This window comes from Lissotriton vulgaris, chromosome 1_1 (assembly GCF_964263255.1).
Source record: "Lissotriton vulgaris chromosome 1_1, aLisVul1.2, whole genome shotgun sequence".
Lineage (NCBI taxonomy): Eukaryota > Metazoa > Chordata > Amphibia > Caudata > Salamandridae > Lissotriton > Lissotriton vulgaris.
The window spans coordinates 231145337-231161977 of record NC_141685.1 but is presented as its reverse complement, the minus strand read 5'-3'; the positions used below and the strand labels follow the sequence as shown (position 1 = coordinate 231161977).

Sequence of the window (16641 nt, the reverse complement as noted above, 5' to 3'; positions counted from 1 at the left end):
TTCATCTCATTTTCCAACAGATTGTAGACGTAAATTGGTTTTGATGGTACGCCTGTGCATGCTGAAATATTCAGAGCATATTCTGAATTTCAGTTAACACATCAGTAAGCATTTTGGCCATCAGTGAATTCAACCTTTTTTCTCAATCGGAATAGGCAAGGATAATGACAGATATATTTTACAATGTTAGAAAGTACATCATTTTATTTAATTGTGTGAATAAAAGGAATCTCCTCCCCGTCGGGGAATTGAACCCCGGTCTCCCGCGTGACAGGCGGGGATACTGACCACTATACTAACGAGGACTTATTGGCTTCAGTTAAACAGTGCTCATCTCCCTGGGGTTAAGGCATGCCCTCGATCAATTCTCAGTATTGTAATAGGCAGAATTGCTGCTTTTGGTTAGGACAAGTAATCTTTTTTCCTAAATTATTACAATACAGAAATTCCTAGCCAAAAACAATTAGTTTTATGAAGAAATTATTTCATTGAAATAAATATCTATCGATCTGTCTATCTAGCTATCTTTCTATTCATCAATATATATATTTATATATATATATATATATATATATATATATATATATATATATATATATATATATATAATCAGCTCACTTTACCATTTGCAGCTTATAACTATTAGCCACCAGGGATCACTACTAACCAAAAGCAGTCATTCTACTTGTAAATCGTGCCAATCGAGTGGAACAGCGGCCTAGGATTCACCACTGCTTCATCTCATTTTCCAACAGATTGTAGACGTAAATTGGTTTTGATGGTACGCCTGTGCATGCTGAAATATTCAGAGCATATTCTGAATTTCAGTTAACACATCAGTAAGCATTTTGGCCATCAGTGAATTCAACCTTTTTTCTCAATCGGAATAGGCAAGGATAATGACAGATATATTTTACAATGTTAGAAAGTACATCATTTTATTTAATTGTGTGAATAAAAGGAATCTCCTCCCCGTCGGGGAATTGAACCCTGGTCTCCCGCGTGACAGGCGGGGATACTGACCACTATACTAACGAGGACTTATTGGCTTCAGTTAAACAGTGCTCATCTCCCTGGGGTTAAGGCATGCCCTCGATCAATTCTCAGTATTGTAATAGGCAGAATTGCTGCTTTTGGTTAGGACAAGTAATCTTTTTTCCTAAATTATTACAATACAGAAATTCCTAGCCAAAAACAATTAGTTTTATGAAGAAATTATTTCCTTGAAATAAATATCTATCGATCTGTCTATCTAGCTATCTTTCTATTCATCAATATATATATTTATATATATATATATATATATATATAATCAGCTCACTTTACCATTTGCAGCTTATAACTATTAGCCACCAGGGGTCACTACTAACCAAAAGCAGTCATTCTACTTGTAAATCGTGCCAATCGAGTGGAACAGCGGCCTAGGATTCACCACTGCTTCATCTCATTTTCCAACAGATTGTAGACGTAAATTGGTTTTGATGGTACGCCTGTGCATGCTGAAATATTCAGAGCATATTCTGAATTTCAGTTAACACATCAGTAAGCATTTTGGCCATCAGTGAATTCAACCTTTTTCTCAATCGGAATAGGCAAGGATAATGACAGATATATTTTACAATGTTAGAAAGTACATCATTTTATTTAATTGTGTGAATAAAAGGAATCTCCTCCCCGTCGGGGAATTGAACCCCGGTCTCCCGCGTGACAGGCGGGGATACTGACCACTATACTAACGAGGACTTATTGGCTTCAGTTAAACAGTGCTCATCTCCCTGGGGTTAAGGCATGCCCTCGATCAATTCTCAGTATTGTAATAGGCAGAATTGCTGCTTTTGGTTAGGACAAGTAATCTTTTTTCCTAAATTATTACAATACAGAAATTCCTAGCCAAAAACAATTAGTTTTATGAAGAAATTATTTCATTGAAATAAATATCTATCGATCTGTCTATCTAGCTATCTTTCTATTCATCAATATATATATTTATATATATATATAATCAGCTCACTTTACCATTTGCAGCTTATAACTATTAGCCACCAGGGGTCACTACTAACCAAAAGCAGTCATTCTACTTGTAAATCGTGCCAATCGAGTGGAACAGCGGCCTAGGATTCACCACTGCTTCATCTCATTTTCCAACAGATTGTAGACGTAAATTGGTTTTGATGGTACGCCTGTGCATGCTGAAATATTCAGAGCATATTCTGAATTTCAGTTAACACATCAGTAAGCATTTTGGCCATCAGTGAATTCAACCTTTTTTCTCAATCGGAATAGGCAAGGATAATGACAGATATATTTTACAATGTTAGAAAGTACATCATTTTATTTAATTGTGTGAATAAAAGGAATCTCCTCCCCGTCGGGGAATTGAACCCCGGTCTCCCGCGTGACAGGCGGGGATACTGACCACTATACTAACGAGGACTTATTGGCTTCAGTTAAACAGTGCTCATCTCCCTGGGGTTAAGGCATGCCCTCGATCAATTCTCAGTATTGTAATAGGCAGAATTGCTGCTTTTGGTTAGGACAAGTAATCTTTTTTCCTAAATTATTACAATACAGAAATTCCTAGCCAAAAACAATTAGTTTTATGAAGAAATTATTTCATTGAAATAAATATCTATCGATCTGTCTATCTAGCTATCTTTCTATTCATCAATATATATATTTATATATATATATAATCAGCTCACTTTACCATTTGCAGCTTATAACTATTAGCCACCAGGGGTCACTACTAACCAAAAGCAGTCATTCTACTTGTAAATCGTGCCAATCGAGTGGAACAGCGGCCTAGGATTCACCACTGCTTCATCTCATTTTCCAACAGATTGTAGACGTAAATTGGTTTTGATGGTACGCCTGTGCATGCTGAAATATTCAGAGCATATTCTGAATTTCAGTTAACACATCAGTAAGCATTTTGGCCATCAGTGAATTCAACCTTTTTTCTCAATCGGAATAGGCAAGGATAATGACAGATATATTTTACAATGTTAGAAAGTACATCATTTTATTTAATTGTGTGAATAAAAGGAATCTCCTCCCCGTCGGGGAACTGAACCCCGGTCTCCCGCGTGACAGGCGGGGATACTGACCACTATACTAACGAGGACTTATTGGCTTCAGTTAAACAGTGCTCATCTCCCTGGGGTTAAGGCATGCCCTCGATCAATTCTCAGTATTGTAATAGGCAGAATTGCTGCTTTTGGTTAGGACAAGTAATCTTTTTTCCTAAATTATTACAATACAGAAATTCCTAGCCAAAAACAATTAGTTTTATGAAGAAATTATTTCATTGAAATAAATATCTATCGATCTGTCTATCTAGCTATCTTTCTATTCATCAATATATATATTTATATACATATATATATATAATCAGCTCACTTTACCATTTGCAGCTTATAACTATTAGCCACCAGGGATCACTACTAACCAAAAGCAGTCATTCTACTTGTAAATCGTGCCAATCGAGTGGAACAGCGGCCTAGGATTCACCACTGCTTCATCTCATTTTCCAACAGATTGTAGACGTAAATTGGTTTTGATGGTACGCCTGTGCATGCTGAAATATTCAGAGCATATTCTGAATTTCAGTTAACACATCAGTAAGCATTTTGGCCATCAGTGAATTCAACCTTTTTTCTCAATCGGAATAGGCAAGGATAATGACAGATATATTTTACAATGTTAGAAAGTACATCATTTTATTTAATTGTGTGAATAAAAGGAATCTCCTCCCCGTCGGGGAATTGAACCCCGGTCTCCCGCGTGACAGGCGGGGATACTGACCACTATACTAACGAGGACTTATTGGCTTCAGTTAAACAGTGCTCATCTCCCTGGGGTTAAGGCATGCCCTCGATCAATTCTCAGTATTGTAATAGGCAGAATTGCTGCTTTTGGTTAGGACAAGTAATCTTTTTTCCTAAATTATTACAATACAGAAATTCCTAGCCAAAAACAATTAGTTTTATGAAGAAATTATTTCATTGAAATAAATATCTATCGATCTGTCTATCTAGCTATCTTTCTATTCATCAATATATATATTTATATACATATATATATATAATCAGCTCACTTTACCATTTGCAGCTTATAACTATTAGCCACCAGGGATCACTACTAACCAAAAGCAGTCATTCTACTTGTAAATCGTGCCAATCGAGTGGAACAGCGGCCTAGGATTCACCACTGCTTCATCTCATTTTCCAACAGATTGTAGACGTAAATTGGTTTTGATGGTACGCCTGTGCATGCTGAAATATTCAGAGCATATTCTGAATTTCAGTTAACACATCAGTAAGCATTTTGGCCATCAGTGAATTCAACCTTTTTTCTCAATCGGAATAGGCAAGGATAATGACAGATATATTTTACAATGTTAGAAAGTACATCATTTTATTTAATTGTGTGAATAAAAGGAATCTCCTCCCCGTCAGGGAATTGAACCCTGGTCTCCCGCGTGACAGGCGGGGATACTGACCACTATACTAACGAGGACTTATTGGCTTCAGTTAAACAGTGCTCATCTCCCTGGGGTTAAGGCATGCCCTCGATCAATTCTCAGTATTGTAATAGGCAGAATTGCTGCTTTTGGTTAGGACAAGTAATCTTTTTTCCTAAATTATTACAATACAGAAATTCCTAGCCAAAAACAATTAGTTTTATGAAGAAATTATTTCCTTGAAATAAATATCTATCGATCTGTCTATCTAGCTATCTTTCTATTCATCAATATATATATATTTATAATCAGCTCACTTTACCATTTGCAGCTTATAACTATTAGCCACCAGGGGTCACTATTAACCAAAAGCAGTCATTCTACTTGTAAATCGTGCCAATCGAGTGGAACAGCGGCCTAGGATTCACCACTGCTTCATCTCATTTTCCAACAGATTGTAGACGTAAATTGGTTTTGATGGTACGCCTGTGCATGCTGAAATATTCAGAGCATATTCTGAATTTCAGTTAACACATCAGTAAGCATTTTGGCCATCAGTGAATTCAACCTTTTTTCTCAATCGGAATAGGCAAGGATAATGACAGATATATTTTACAATGTTAGAAAGTACATCATTTTATTTAATTGTGTGAATAAAAGGAATCTCCTCCCCGTCGGGGAATTGAACCCCGGTCTCCCGCGTGACAGGCGGGGATACTGACCACTATACTAACGAGGACTTATTGGCTTCAGTTAAACAGTGCTCATCTCCCTGGGGTTAAGGCATGCCCTCGATCAATTCTCAGTATTGTAATAGGCAGAATTGCTGCTTTTGGTTAGGACAAGTAATCTTTTTTCCTAAATTATTACAATACAGAAATTCCTAGCCAAAAACAATTAGTTTTATGAAGAAATTATTTCATTGAAATAAATATCTATCGATCTGTCTATCTAGCTATCTTTCTATTCATCAATATATATATTTATATATATATATATATATATATATATATATATATATATATATATATATAATCAGCTCACTTTACCATTTGCAGCTTATAACTATTAGCCACCAGGGATCACTACTAACCAAAAGCAGTCATTCTACTTGTAAATCGTGCCAATCGAGTGGAACAGCGGCCTAGGATTCACCACTGCTTCATCTCATTTTCCAACAGATTGTAGACGTAAATTGGTTTTGATGGTACGCCTGTGCATGCTGAAATATTCAGAGCATATTCTGAATTTCAGTTAACACATCAGTAAGCATTTTGGCCATCAGTGAATTCAACCTTTTTTCTCAATCGGAATAGGCAAGGATAATGACAGATATATTTTACAATGTTAGAAAGTACATCATTTTATTTAATTGTGTGAATAAAAGGAATCTCCTCCCCGTCGGGGAATTGAACCCTGGTCTCCCGCGTGACAGGCGGGGATACTGACCACTATACTAACGAGGACTTATTGGCTTCAGTTAAACAGTGCTCATCTCCCTGGGGTTAAGGCATGCCCTCGATCAATTCTCAGTATTGTAATAGGCAGAATTGCTGCTTTTGGTTAGGACAAGTAATCTTTTTTCCTAAATTATTACAATACAGAAATTCCTAGCCAAAAACAATTAGTTTTATGAAGAAATTATTTCCTTGAAATAAATATCTATCGATCTGTCTATCTAGCTATCTTTCTATTCATCAATATATATATTTATATATATATATAATCAGCTCACTTTACCATTTGCAGCTTATAACTATTAGCCACCAGGGGTCACTACTAACCAAAAGCAGTCATTCTACTTGTAAATCGTGCCAATCGAGTGGAACAGCGGCCTAGGATTCACCACTGCTTCATCTCATTTTCCAACAGATTGTAGACGTAAATTGGTTTTGATGGTACGCCTGTGCATGCTGAAATATTCAGAGCATATTCTGAATTTCAGTTAACACATCAGTAAGCATTTTGGCCATCAGTGAATTCAACCTTTTTTCTCAATCGGAATAGGCAAGGATAATGACAGATATATTTTACAATGTTAGAAAGTACATCATTTTATTTAATTGTGTGAATAAAAGGAATCTCCTCCCCGTCGGGGAATTGAACCCCGGTCTCCCGCGTGACAGGCGGGGATACTGACCACTATACTAACGAGGACTTATTGGCTTCAGTTAAACAGTGCTCATCTCCCTGGGGTTAAGGCATGCCCTCGATCAATTCTCAGTATTGTAATAGGCAGAATTGCTGCTTTTGGTTAGGACAAGTAATCTTTTTTCCTAAATTATTACAATACAGAAATTCCTAGCCAAAAACAATTAGTTTTATGAAGAAATTATTTCATTGAAATAAATATCTATCGATCTGTCTATCTAGCTATCTTTCTATTCATCAATATATATATTTATATATATATATAATCAGCTCACTTTACCATTTGCAGCTTATAACTATTAGCCACCAGGGGTCACTACTAACCAAAAGCAGTCATTCTACTTGTAAATCGTGCCAATCGAGTGGAACAGCGGCCTAGGATTCACCACTGCTTCATCTCATTTTCCAACAGATTGTAGACGTAAATTGGTTTTGATGGTACGCCTGTGCATGCTGAAATATTCAGAGCATATTCTGAATTTCAGTTAACACATCAGTAAGCATTTTGGCCATCAGTGAATTCAACCTTTTTTCTCAATCGGAATAGGCAAGGATAATGACAGATATATTTTACAATGTTAGAAAGTACATCATTTTATTTAATTGTGTGAATAAAAGGAATCTCCTCCCCGTCGGGGAACTGAACCCCGGTCTCCCGCGTGACAGGCGGGGATACTGACCACTATACTAACGAGGACTTATTGGCTTCAGTTAAACAGTGCTCATCTCCCTGGGGTTAAGGCATGCCCTCGATCAATTCTCAGTATTGTAATAGGCAGAATTGCTGCTTTTGGTTAGGACAAGTAATCTTTTTTCCTAAATTATTACAATACAGAAATTCCTAGCCAAAAACAATTAGTTTTATGAAGAAATTATTTCATTGAAATAAATATCTATCGATCTGTCTATCTAGCTATCTTTCTATTCATCAATATATATATTTATATACATATATATATATAATCAGCTCACTTTACCATTTGCAGCTTATAACTATTAGCCACCAGGGATCACTACTAACCAAAAGCAGTCATTCTACTTGTAAATCGTGCCAATCGAGTGGAACAGCGGCCTAGGATTCACCACTGCTTCATCTCATTTTCCAACAGATTGTAGACGTAAATTGGTTTTGATGGTACGCCTGTGCATGCTGAAATATTCAGAGCATATTCTGAATTTCAGTTAACACATCAGTAAGCATTTTGGCCATCAGTGAATTCAACCTTTTTTCTCAATCGGAATAGGCAAGGATAATGACAGATATATTTTACAATGTTAGAAAGTACATCATTTTATTTAATTGTGTGAATAAAAGGAATCTCCTCCCCGTCGGGGAATTGAACCCCGGTCTCCCGCGTGACAGGCGGGGATACTGACCACTATACTAACGAGGACTTATTGGCTTCAGTTAAACAGTGCTCATCTCCCTGGGGTTAAGGCATGCCCTCGATCAATTCTCAGTATTGTAATAGGCAGAATTGCTGCTTTTGGTTAGGACAAGTAATCTTTTTTCCTAAATTATTACAATACAGAAATTCCTAGCCAAAAACAATTAGTTTTATGAAGAAATTATTTCATTGAAATAAATATCTATCGATCTGTCTATCTAGCTATCTTTCTATTCATCAATATATATATTTATATACATATATATATATAATCAGCTCACTTTACCATTTGCAGCTTATAACTATTAGCCACCAGGGATCACTACTAACCAAAAGCAGTCATTCTACTTGTAAATCGTGCCAATCGAGTGGAACAGCGGCCTAGGATTCACCACTGCTTCATCTCATTTTCCAACAGATTGTAGACGTAAATTGGTTTTGATGGTACGCCTGTGCATGCTGAAATATTCAGAGCATATTCTGAATTTCAGTTAACACATCAGTAAGCATTTTGGCCATCAGTGAATTCAACCTTTTTTCTCAATCGGAATAGGCAAGGATAATGACAGATATATTTTACAATGTTAGAAAGTACATCATTTTATTTAATTGTGTGAATAAAAGGAATCTCCTCCCCGTCGGGGAATTGAACCCCGGTCTCCCGCGTGACAGTCGGGGATACTGACCACTATACTAACGAGGACTTATTGGCTTCAGTTAAACAGTGCTCATCTCCCTGGGGTTAAGGCATGCCCTCGATCAATTCTCAGTATTGTAATAGGCAGAATTGCTGCTTTTGGTTAGGACAAGTAATCTTTTTTCCTAAATTATTACAATACAGAAATTCCTAGCCAAAAACAATTAGTTTTATGAAGAAATTATTTCATTGAAATAAATATCTATCGATCTGTCTATCTAGCTATCTTTCTATTCATCAATATATATATTTATATATATATATATATATAATCAGCTCACTTTACCATTTGCAGCTTATAACTATTAGCCACCAGGGATCACTACTAACCAAAAGCAGTCATTCTACTTGTAAATCGTGCCAATCGAGTGGAACAGCGGCCTAGGATTCACCACTGCTTCATCTCATTTTCCAACAGATTGTAGACGTAAATTGGTTTTGATGGTACGCCTGTGCATGCTGAAATATTCAGAGCATATTCTGAATTTCAGTTAACACATCAGTAAGCATTTTGGCCATCAGTGAATTCAACCTTTTTTCTCAATCGGAATAGGCAAGGATAATGACAGATATATTTTACAATGTTAGAAAGTACATCATTTTATTTAATTGTGTGAATAAAAGGAATCTCCTCACCGTCGGGGAATTGAACCCCGGTCTCCCGCGTGACAGGCGGGGATACTGACCACTATACTAACGAGGACTTTTTGGCTTCAGTTAAACAGTGCTCATCTCCCTGGGGTTAAGGCATGCCCTCGATCAATTCTCAGTATTGTAATAGGCAGAATTGCTGCTTTTGGTCAGGACAAGTAATCTTTTTTCCTAAATTATTACAATACAGAAATTCCTAGCCAAAAACAATTAGTTTTATGAAGAAATTATTTCATTGAAATAAATATCTATCGATCTGTCTATCTAGCTATCTTTCTATTCATCAATATATATATTTATATAAATATATATATATATAATCAGCTCACTTTACCATTTGCAGCTTATAACTATTAGCCACCAGGGGTCACTACTAACCAAAAGCAGTCATTCTACTTGTAAATCGTGCCAATCGAGTGGAACAGCGGCCTAGGATTCACCACTGCTTCATCTCATTTTCCAACAGATTGTAGACGTAAATTGGTTTTGATGGTACACCTGTGCATGCTGAAATATTCAGAGCATATTCTGAATTTCAGTTAACACATCAGTAAGCATTTTGGCCATCAGTGAATTCAACCTTTTTTCTCAATCGGAATAGGCAAGGATAATGACAGATATATTTTAAAATGTTAGAAAGTACATCATTTTATTTAATTGTGTGAATAAAAGGAATCTCCTCCCGGTCGAGGAATTGAACCCCGGTCTCCCGCGTGACAGGCGGGGATACTGACCACTATACTAACGAGGACTTATTGGCTTCACTTAAACAGTGCTCATCTCCCTGGGGTTAAGGCATGCCCTCGATCAATTCTCAGTATTGTAATAGGCAGAATTGCTGCTTTTGGTTAGGACAAGTAATCTTTTTTCCTAAATTATTACAATACAGAAATTCCTAGCCAAAAACAATTAGTTTTATGAAGAAATTATTTCATTGAAATAAATATCTATCGATCTGTCTATCTAGCTATCTTTCTATTCATCAATATATATATTTATATAAATATATATATATATAATCAGCTCACTTTACCATTTGCAGCTTATAACTATTAGCCACCAGGGGTCATTACTAACCAAAAGCAGTCATTCTACTTGTAAATCGTGCCAATCGAGTGGAACAGCGGCCTAGGATTCACCACTGCTTCATCTCATTTTCCAACAGATTGTAGACGTAAATTGGTTTTGATGGTACGCCTGTGCATGCTGAAATATTCAGAGCATATTCTGAATTTCAGTTAACACATCAGTAAGCATTTTGGCCATCAGTGAATTCAACCTTTTTTCTCAATCGGAATAGGCAAGGATAATGACAGATATATTTTACAATGTTAGAAAGTACATCATTTTATTTAATTGTGTGAATAAAAGGAATCTCCTCCCCGTCGGGGAATTGAACCCCGGTCTCCCGCGTGACAGGCGGGGATACTGACCACTATACTAACGAGGACTTATTGGCTTCAGTTAAACAGTGCTCACCTCCCTGGGGTTAAGGCATGCCCTCGATCAATTCTCAGTATTGTAATAGGCAGAATTGCTGCTTTTGGTTAGGACAAGTAATCTTTTTTCCTAAATTATTACAATACAGAAATTCCTAGCCAAAAACAATTAGTTTTATGAAGAAATTATTTCATTGAAATAAATATCTATCGATCTGTCTATCTAGCTATCTTTCTATTCATCAATATATATATTTATATATATATATATATATAATCAGCTCACTTTACCATTTGCAGCTTATAACTATTAGCCACCAGGGGTCACTACTAACCAAAAGCAGTCATTCTACTTGTAAATCGTGCCAATCGAGTGGAACAGCGGCCTAGGATTCACCACTGCTTCATCTCATTTTCCAACAGATTGTAGACGTAAATTGGTTTTGATGGTACGCCTGTGCATGCTGAAATATTCAGAGCATATTCTGAATTTCAGTTAACACATCAGTAAGCATTTTGGCCATCAGTGAATTCAACCTTTTTTCTCAATCGGAATAGGCAAGGATAATGACAGATATATTTTACAATGTTAGAAAGTACATCATTTTATTTAATTGTGTGAATAAAAGGAATCTCCTCCCCGTCGGGGAATTGAACCCCGGTCTCCCGCGTGACAGGCGGGGATACTGACCACTATACTAACGAGGACTTATTGGCTTCAGTTAAACAGTGCTCACCTCCCTGGGGTTAAGGCATGCCCTCGATCAATTCTCAGTATTGTAATAGGCAGAATTGCTGCTTTTGGTTAGGACAAGTAATCTTTTTTCCTAAATTATTACAATACAGAAATTCCTAGCCAAAAACAATTAGTTTTATGAAGAAATTATTTCATTGAAATAAATATCTATCGATCTGTCTATCTAGCTATCTTTCTATTCATCAATATATATATTATATATATATATATATATATATATATATATATAATCAGCTCACTTTACCATTTGCAGCTTATAACTATTAGCCACCAGGGGTCACTCCTAACCAAAAGCAGTCATTCTACTTGTAAATCGTGCCAATTGAGTGGAACAGCGGCCTAGGATTCACCACTGCTTCATCTCATTTTCCAACAGATTGTAGACGTAAATTGGTTTTGATGGTACGCCTGTGCATGCTGAAATATTCAGAGCATATTCTGAATTTCAGTTAACACATCAGTAAGCATTTTGGCCATCAGTGAATTCAACCTTTTTTCTCAATCGGAATAGGCAAGGATAATGACAGATATATTTTACAATGTTAGAAAGTACATCATTTTATTTAATTGTGTGAATAAAAGGAATCTCCTCCCCGTCGGGGAATTGAACCCCGGTCTCCCGCGTGACAGGCGGGGATACTGACCACTATACTAACGAGGACTTATTGGCTTCAGTTAAACAGTGCTCACCTCCCTGGGGTTAAGGCATGCCCTCGATCAATTCTCAGTATTGTAATAGGCAGAATTGCTGCTTTTGGTTAGGACAAGTAATCTTTTTTCCTAAATTATTACAATACAGAAATTCCTAGCCAAAAACAATTAGTTTTATGAAGAAATTATTTCATTGAAATAAATATCTATCGATCTGTCTATCTAGCTATCTTTCTATTCATCAATATATATATTTATATAAATATATATATATATAATCAGCTCACTTTACCATTTGCAGCTTATAACTATTAGCCACCAGGGGTCACTACTAACCAAAAGCAGTCATTCTACTTGTAAATCGTGCCAATCGAGTGGAACAGCGGCCTAGGATTCACCACTGCTTCATCTCATTTTCCAACAGATTGTAGACGTAAATTGGTTTTGATGGTACGCCTGTGCATGCTGAAATATTCAGAGCATATTCTGAATTTCAGTTAACACATCAGTAAGCATTTTGGCCATCAGTGAATTCAACCTTTTTTCTCAATCGGAATAGGCAAGGATAATGACAGATATATTTTACAATGTTAGAAAGTACATCATTTTATTTAATTGTGTGAATAAAAGGAATCTCCTCCCCGTCGGGGAATTGAACCCCGGTCTCCCGCGTGACAGGCGGGGATACTGACCACTATACTAACGAGGACTTATTGGCTTCAGTTAAACAGTGCTCATCTCCCTGGGGTTAAGGCATGCCCTCGATCAATTCTCAGTATTGTAATAGGCAGAATTGCTGCTTTTGGTTAGGACAAGTAATCTTTTTTCCTAAATTATTACAATACAGAAATTCCTAGCCAAAAACAATTAGTTTTATGAAGAAATTATTTCATTGAAATAAATATCTATCGATCTGTCTATCTAGCTATCTTTCTATTCATCAATATATATATTTATATATATATATATATATATATATATAATCAGCTCACTTTACCATTTGCAGCTTATAACTATTAGCCACCAGGGGTCACTCCTAACCAAAAGCAGTCATTCTACTTGTAAATCGTGCCAATTGAGTGGAACAGCGGCCTAGGATTCACCACTGCTTCATCTCATTTTCCAACAGATTGTAGACGTAAATTGGTTTTGATGGTACGCCTGTGCATGCTGAAATATTCAGAGCATATTCTGAATTTCAGTTAACACATCAGTAAGCATTTTGGCCATCAGTGAATTCAACCTTTTTTCTCAATCGGAATAGGCAAGGATAATGACAGATATATTTTACAATGTTAGAAAGTACATCATTTTATTTAATTGTGTGAATAAAAGGAATCTCCTCCCCGTCGGGGAATTGAACCCCGGTCTCCCGCGTGACAGGCGGGGATACTGACCACTATACTAACGAGGACTTATTGGCTTCAGTTAAACAGTGCTCACCTCCCTGGGGTTAAGGCATGCCCTCGATCAATTCTCAGTATTGTAATAGGCAGAATTGCTGCTTTTGGTTAGGACAAGTAATCTTTTTTCCTAAATTATTACAATACAGAAATTCCTAGCCAAAAACAATTAGTTTTATGAAGAAATTATTTCATTGAAATAAATATCTATCGATCTGTCTATCTAGCTATCTTTCTATTCATCAATATATATATTTATATAAATATATATATATATAATCAGCTCACTTTACCATTTGCAGCTTATAACTATTAGCCACCAGGGGTCACTACTAACCAAAAGCAGTCATTCTACTTGTAAATCGTGCCAATCGAGTGGAACAGCGGCCTAGGATTCACCACTGCTTCATCTCATTTTCCAACAGATTGTAGACGTAAATTGGTTTTGATGGTACGCCTGTGCATGCTGAAATATTCAGAGCATATTCTGAATTTCAGTTAACACATCAGTAAGCATTTTGGCCATCAGTGAATTCAACCTTTTTTCTCAATCGGAATAGGCAAGGATAATGACAGATATATTTTACAATGTTAGAAAGTACATCATTTTATTTAATTGTGTGAATAAAAGGAATCTCCTCCCCGTCGGGGAATTGAACCCCGGTCTCCCGCGTGACAGGCGGGGATACTGACCACTATACTAACGAGGACTTATTGGCTTCAGTTAAACAGTGCTCACCTCCCTGGGGTTAAGGCATGCCCTCGATCAATTCTCAGTATTGTAATAGGCAGAATTGCTGCTTTTGGTTAGGACAAGTAATCTTTTTTCCTAAATTATTACAATACAGAAATTCCTAGCCAAAAACAATTAGTTTTATGAAGAAATTATTTCATTGAAATAAATATCTATCGATCTGTCTATCTAGCTATCTTTCTATTCATCAATATATATATTTATATATATATATATATATATAATCAGCTCACTTTACCATTTGCAGCTTATAACTATTAGCCACCAGGGGTCACTACTAACCAAAAGCAGTCATTCTACTTGTAAATCGTGCCAATCGAGTGGAACAGCGGCCTAGGATTCACCACTGCTTCATCTCATTTTCCAACAGATTGTAGACGTAAATTGGTTTTGATGGTACGCCTGTGCATGCTGAAATATTCAGAGCATATTCTGAATTTCAGTTAACACATCAGTAAGCATTTTGGCCATCAGTGAATTCAACCTTTTTTCTCAATCGGAATAGGCAAGGATAATGACAGATATATTTTACAATGTTAGAAAGTACATCATTTTATTTAATTGTGTGAATAAAAGGAATCTCCTCCCCGTCGGGGAATTGAACCCCGGTCTCCCGCGTGACAGGCGGGGATACTGACCACTATACTAACGAGGACTTATTGGCTTCAGTTAAACAGTGCTCATCTCCCTGGGGTTAAGGCATGCCCTCGATCAATTCTCAGTATTGTAATAGGCAGAATTGCTGCTTTTGGTTAGGACAAGTAATCTTTTTTCCTAAATTATTACAATACAGAAATTCCTAGCCAAAAACAATTAGTTTTATGAAGAAATTATTTCATTGAAATAAATATCTATCGATCTGTCTATCTAGCTATCTTTCTATTCATCAATATATATATTTATATATATATATATATATAATCAGCTCACTTTACCATTTGCAGCTTATAACTATTAGCCACCAGGGGTCACTACTAACCAAAAGCAGTCATTCTACTTGTAAATCGTGCCAATCGAGTGGAACAGCGGCCTAGGATTCACCACTGCTTCATCTCATTTTCCAACAGATTGTAGACGTAAATTGGTTTTGATGGTACGCCTGTGCATGCTGAAATATTCAGAGCATATTCTGAATTTCAGTTAACACATCAGTAAGCATTTTGGCCATCAGTGAATTCAACCTTTTTTCTCAATCGGAATAGGCAAGGATAATGACAGATATATTTTACAATGTTAGAAAGTACATCATTTTATTTAATTGTGTGAATAAAAGGAATCTCCTCCCCGTCGGGGAATTGAACCCCGGTCTCCCGCGTGACAGGCGGGGATACTGACCACTATACTAACGAGGACTTATTGGCTTCAGTTAAACAGTGCTCATCTCCCTGGGGTTAAGGCATGCCCTCGATCAATTCTCAGTATTGTAATAGGCAGAATTGCTGCTTTTGGTTAGGACAAGTAATCTTTTTTCCTAAATTATTACAATACAGAAATTCCTAGCCAAAAACAATTAGTTTTATGAAGAAATTATTTCATTGAAATAAATATCTATCGATCTGTCTATCTAGCTATCTTTCTATTCATCAATATATATATTTATATATATATATATATATATATATATAATCAGCTCACTTTACCATTTGCAGCTTATAACTATTAGCCACCAGGGGTCACTCCTAACCAAAAGCAGTCATTCTACTTGTAAATCGTGCCAATTGAGTGGAACAGCGGCCTAGGATTCACCACTGCTTCATCTCATTTTCCAACAGATTGTAGACGTAAATTGGTTTTGATGGTACGCCTGTGCATGCTGAAATATTCAGAGCATATTCTGAATTTCAGTTAACACATCAGTAAGCATTTTGGCCATCAGTGAATTCAACCTTTTTTCTCAATCGGAATAGGCAAGGATAATGACAGATATATTTTACAATGTTAGAAAGTACATCATTTTATTTAATTGTGTGAATAAAAGGAATCTCCTCCCCGTCGGGGAATTGAACCCCGGTCTCCCGCGTGACAGGCGGGGATACTGACCACTATACTAACGAGGACTTATTGGCTTCAGTTAAACAGTGCTCACCTCCCTGGGGTTAAGGCATGCCCTCGATCAATTCTCAGTATTGTAATAGGCAGAATTGCTGCTTTTGGTTAGGACAAGTAATCTTTTTTCCTAAATTATTACAATACAGAAATTCCTAGCCAAAAACAATTAGTTTTATGAAGAAATTATTTCATTGAAATAAATATCTATCGATCTGTCTATCTAGCTATCTTTCTATTCA

The 16641-nt window shown here is 36.4% G+C and overlaps 16 non-coding genes across 16 annotated transcripts; all 16 read right to left on the bottom strand.

Annotated features, from left to right (window-relative positions):
• Positions 1-233: 233 nt before the first annotated feature.
• Positions 234-305, bottom strand: TRNAD-GUC (transfer RNA aspartic acid (anticodon GUC)). The gene has a single exon. It is a non-coding gene; the product is annotated as a tRNA-Asp (tRNA).
• A 1365-nt stretch (positions 306-1670) lies between these two features.
• TRNAD-GUC (transfer RNA aspartic acid (anticodon GUC)) lies at positions 1671-1742 on the bottom strand. Its single transcript has one exon. It is a non-coding gene; the product is annotated as a tRNA-Asp (tRNA).
• Positions 1743-2361: 619 nt separating this feature from the next.
• Positions 2362-2433, bottom strand: TRNAD-GUC (transfer RNA aspartic acid (anticodon GUC)). The gene has a single exon. It is a non-coding gene; the product is annotated as a tRNA-Asp (tRNA).
• A 1316-nt stretch (positions 2434-3749) lies between these two features.
• On the bottom strand, positions 3750-3821 carry TRNAD-GUC (transfer RNA aspartic acid (anticodon GUC)). The gene has a single exon. It is a non-coding gene; the product is annotated as a tRNA-Asp (tRNA).
• A 1308-nt stretch (positions 3822-5129) lies between these two features.
• Positions 5130-5201, bottom strand: TRNAD-GUC (transfer RNA aspartic acid (anticodon GUC)). Its single transcript has one exon. It is a non-coding gene; the product is annotated as a tRNA-Asp (tRNA).
• Positions 5202-6547: 1346 nt separating this feature from the next.
• On the bottom strand, positions 6548-6619 carry TRNAD-GUC (transfer RNA aspartic acid (anticodon GUC)). The gene has a single exon. It is a non-coding gene; the product is annotated as a tRNA-Asp (tRNA).
• A 1316-nt stretch (positions 6620-7935) lies between these two features.
• Positions 7936-8007, bottom strand: TRNAD-GUC (transfer RNA aspartic acid (anticodon GUC)). Its single transcript has one exon. It is a non-coding gene; the product is annotated as a tRNA-Asp (tRNA).
• Positions 8008-10727: 2720 nt separating this feature from the next.
• On the bottom strand, positions 10728-10799 carry TRNAD-GUC (transfer RNA aspartic acid (anticodon GUC)). Its single transcript has one exon. It is a non-coding gene; the product is annotated as a tRNA-Asp (tRNA).
• A 625-nt stretch (positions 10800-11424) lies between these two features.
• TRNAD-GUC (transfer RNA aspartic acid (anticodon GUC)) lies at positions 11425-11496 on the bottom strand. The gene has a single exon. It is a non-coding gene; the product is annotated as a tRNA-Asp (tRNA).
• A 638-nt stretch (positions 11497-12134) lies between these two features.
• On the bottom strand, positions 12135-12206 carry TRNAD-GUC (transfer RNA aspartic acid (anticodon GUC)). The gene has a single exon. It is a non-coding gene; the product is annotated as a tRNA-Asp (tRNA).
• Positions 12207-12833: 627 nt separating this feature from the next.
• On the bottom strand, positions 12834-12905 carry TRNAD-GUC (transfer RNA aspartic acid (anticodon GUC)). The gene has a single exon. It is a non-coding gene; the product is annotated as a tRNA-Asp (tRNA).
• A 633-nt stretch (positions 12906-13538) lies between these two features.
• Positions 13539-13610, bottom strand: TRNAD-GUC (transfer RNA aspartic acid (anticodon GUC)). Its single transcript has one exon. It is a non-coding gene; the product is annotated as a tRNA-Asp (tRNA).
• A 627-nt stretch (positions 13611-14237) lies between these two features.
• Positions 14238-14309, bottom strand: TRNAD-GUC (transfer RNA aspartic acid (anticodon GUC)). The gene has a single exon. It is a non-coding gene; the product is annotated as a tRNA-Asp (tRNA).
• A 627-nt stretch (positions 14310-14936) lies between these two features.
• On the bottom strand, positions 14937-15008 carry TRNAD-GUC (transfer RNA aspartic acid (anticodon GUC)). The gene has a single exon. It is a non-coding gene; the product is annotated as a tRNA-Asp (tRNA).
• Positions 15009-15633: 625 nt separating this feature from the next.
• TRNAD-GUC (transfer RNA aspartic acid (anticodon GUC)) lies at positions 15634-15705 on the bottom strand. The gene has a single exon. It is a non-coding gene; the product is annotated as a tRNA-Asp (tRNA).
• Positions 15706-16338: 633 nt separating this feature from the next.
• On the bottom strand, positions 16339-16410 carry TRNAD-GUC (transfer RNA aspartic acid (anticodon GUC)). The gene has a single exon. It is a non-coding gene; the product is annotated as a tRNA-Asp (tRNA).
• Positions 16411-16641: the final 231 nt, after the last annotated feature.